Source organism: Lepisosteus platostomus, unplaced genomic scaffold (assembly GCF_059453375.1).
Source record: "Lepisosteus platostomus isolate fLepPlt1 unplaced genomic scaffold, fLepPlt1.hap1 Scaffold_114_H1, whole genome shotgun sequence".
NCBI lineage: Eukaryota > Metazoa > Chordata > Actinopteri > Semionotiformes > Lepisosteidae > Lepisosteus > Lepisosteus platostomus.
Window position 1 is genome coordinate 69,327 of NW_028291495.1, and position 3,174 is coordinate 72,500.

Consider the following 3,174-nt stretch of genomic DNA (forward strand, 5'->3'; position numbering starts at 1 on the left):
ACTCATATTCTTATGATGGCAGACATGATGCTGCGTTTAAAACCGGGCTTAATGGACATTAAATGAAAGCTCTGGGTCTCTGCTTTCATATGTATTGAGTTTTAAGCTTGTAGATTGCACCGTTTTGGAGATATTAACGAAAATGTGTCATCTGTTTGGTCAATATTCAAAAATATTGGACTCATATTCTTATGATGGCAGAGATGATGCTGCGTTTAAAACCGGGCTTAATGGACATTAAATGAAAGCTCTGGGTCTCTGCTTTCATATGCATTGAGTTTTAAGCTTGTATTTTGCACCGTTTTGGAGATATTAACGAAAATATGTCATCCGTTTGGTCAATTTTCCAAAATGTTAAACACACTTTCATTTGATGGCAGACATGATGCTGCGTTTATAACCGGGCTTAATGGACATCAAATGAAAGCTCTGGGTCTCTGCTTTCACGTGCAATTAGTTTTAAGCTGGTAGTTTGCACCGTTTTGGAGATATTAACGAAAATATGTCATCCGTTTGGTCAATATTCAAAAATATTGGACTCATATTCTTATGATGGCAGACATGATGCTGCGTTTAAAACCGGGCTTAATGGACATTAAATGAAAGCTCTGGGTCTCTGCTTTCATATGCATTGGGTTTTAAGCTTGTAGTTTGCACCGTTTTGGAGATATTAACGAAAATGTGTCATCCGTTTGGTCAATTTTCCAAAATGTTAAACACACTTTCATTTGATGGCAGACATGATGCTGCGTTTAAAACCGGGGTTAATGGACATCAAATGAAAGCTCTGGGTCTCTGCTTTCATATGCATTGGGTTTTAAGCTTGTAGTGTGCACCGTTTTGGAGAAATTAACGAAAATATGTCATCCGTTTGGTCAATATTCCAAAATAATGGAGTCATATTCTTATGATGGCAGACATGATGTTGCGTTTAAAACCGGGCTTAATGGACATCAAATGAAAGCTCTGGGTCTCTGCTTTCACGTGCAATTAGTTTTAAGCTTGTAGAATGCACCGTTTTGGAGATATTAACGAAAATGTGTCATCCGTTTGGTCAATATTCAAAAATATTGGACTCATATTCTTATGATGGCAGACATGATGCTACGTTTAAAACCGGGCTTAATGGACATTAAATGAAAGCTCTGGGTCTCTGCTTTCATATGCATTGAGTTTTAAGCTTGTAGTTTGCACCGTTTTGGAGATATTAACGAAAATATGTCATCCGTTTGGTCAATTTTCCAAAATGTTAAACACACTTTCATTTGATGGCAGACATGATGCTGCGTTTAAAACCGGGGTTAATGGACATTAAATGAAAGCTCTGGGTCTCTGCTTTCATATGCATTGGGTTTTAAGCTTGTACTGTGCACCGTTTTGGAGAAATTAACGAAAATATGTCATCCGTTTGGTCAATTTTCCAAAATGTTAAACACACTTTCATTTGATGGCAGACATGATGCTGCGTTTATAACCGGGCTTAATGGACATCAAATGAAAGCTCTGGGTCTCTGCTTTCACGTGCAATAAGTTTTAAGCTGGTAGTTTGCACCGTTTTGGAGATATTAACGAAAATATGTCATCCGTTTGGTCAATATTCAAAAATATTGGACTCATATTCTTATGATGGCAGACATGATGCTGCGTTTAAAACCGGGCTTAATGGACATTAAATGAAAGCTCTGGGTCTCTGCTTTCATATGCATTGGGTTTTAAGCTTGTAGTTTACACCGTTTTGGAGATATTAACGAAAATGTGTCATCCGTTTGGTCAATATTCCAAAATAATGGACTCATATTCTTATAATGGCAGACATGATGCTGCGTTTAAAACCGGGGTTAATGGACATTAAATGAAAGCTCTGGGTCTCTGCTTTCATATGCATTGAGTTTAAAGCTTGTAGTTTGCACCGTTTTGGAGATATTAACGAAAATGTGTCATCCGTTTGGTCAATATTCAAAAATATTGGACTCATATTCTTATGATGGCAGACATGATGCTGCGTTTAAAACCGGGCTTAATGGACATTAAATGAAAGCTCTGGGTCTCTGCTTTCATATGCATTGAGTTTTAAGCTTGTAGTTTGCACCGTTTTGGAGATATTAACGAAAATATGTCATCCGTTTGGTCAATTTTCCAAAATGTTAAACACACTTTCATTTGATGGCAGACATGATGCTGCGTTTAAAACCGGGGTTAATGGACATTAAATGAAAGCTCTGGGTCTCTGCTTTCATATGCATTGGGTTTTAAGCTTGTAGTGTGCACCGTTTTGGAGAAATTAACGAAAATATGTCATCCGTTTGGTCAATATTCAAAAATATTGGACTCATATTCTTATGATGGCAGACATGATGCTGCGTTTAAAACCGGGCTTAATGGACATTAAATGAAAGCCCTGGGTCTCTGCTTTCATATGCATTGGGTTTTAAGCTTGTAGTGTGCACCGTTTTGGAGATATTAACGAAAATATGTCATCCGTTTCGTCAAAATTCCGAAATATGGGTCACATTCTTATGATGGATGACATGATGCTGCGTTTAAATCCGGGTTTAATGGACATCAAATGAAAGATCTGGGTCTCTGCTGTTGATTGCATTGCGTTGTAAGCTTGTAGCTTGAACCGTTTGGGAGAAATTAATGAAAATATGTCACCTACTTGCTCAACATTCCAAAATATTGGACATATGTTCTTATGATGGCAGACAAAATGCTTCATTTAAAACCGGGGTTAATGGACATTAAATGAAAGCTCTGGTTCTCTGCTTTCAAATGCATTGGGTTTTAAGCTAGTAGTACGCACCGTTTTGGAGATATTAAGGAAAATGTGTCATCTGTTTGGTCAATTTTCCAAAACATTGGACTCATATTCTTATGATGGCAGACATGAAACTGTGTTTAAATCCGGGGTTAATGGGCATTAAATGAAAGCTCTGGGTCTCTGCTTTCACATGCTTTTGGTTTTAAGATTGTAGTATGCACCGTATTGGAGATATTAATGAAAATATGCCATCCATTTGGACAATATTCCAAAATATTGGACACATTCTTATGATGGAAGACATGATGCTGCGTTTAAATCCGGGTTTAATGGACATTAAATTAAAGCTCTGGGTCTCTGCTTTCACATGCTTTTGGTTTTAAGTTTGTAGCATGCTCCATTTCGGAGATATT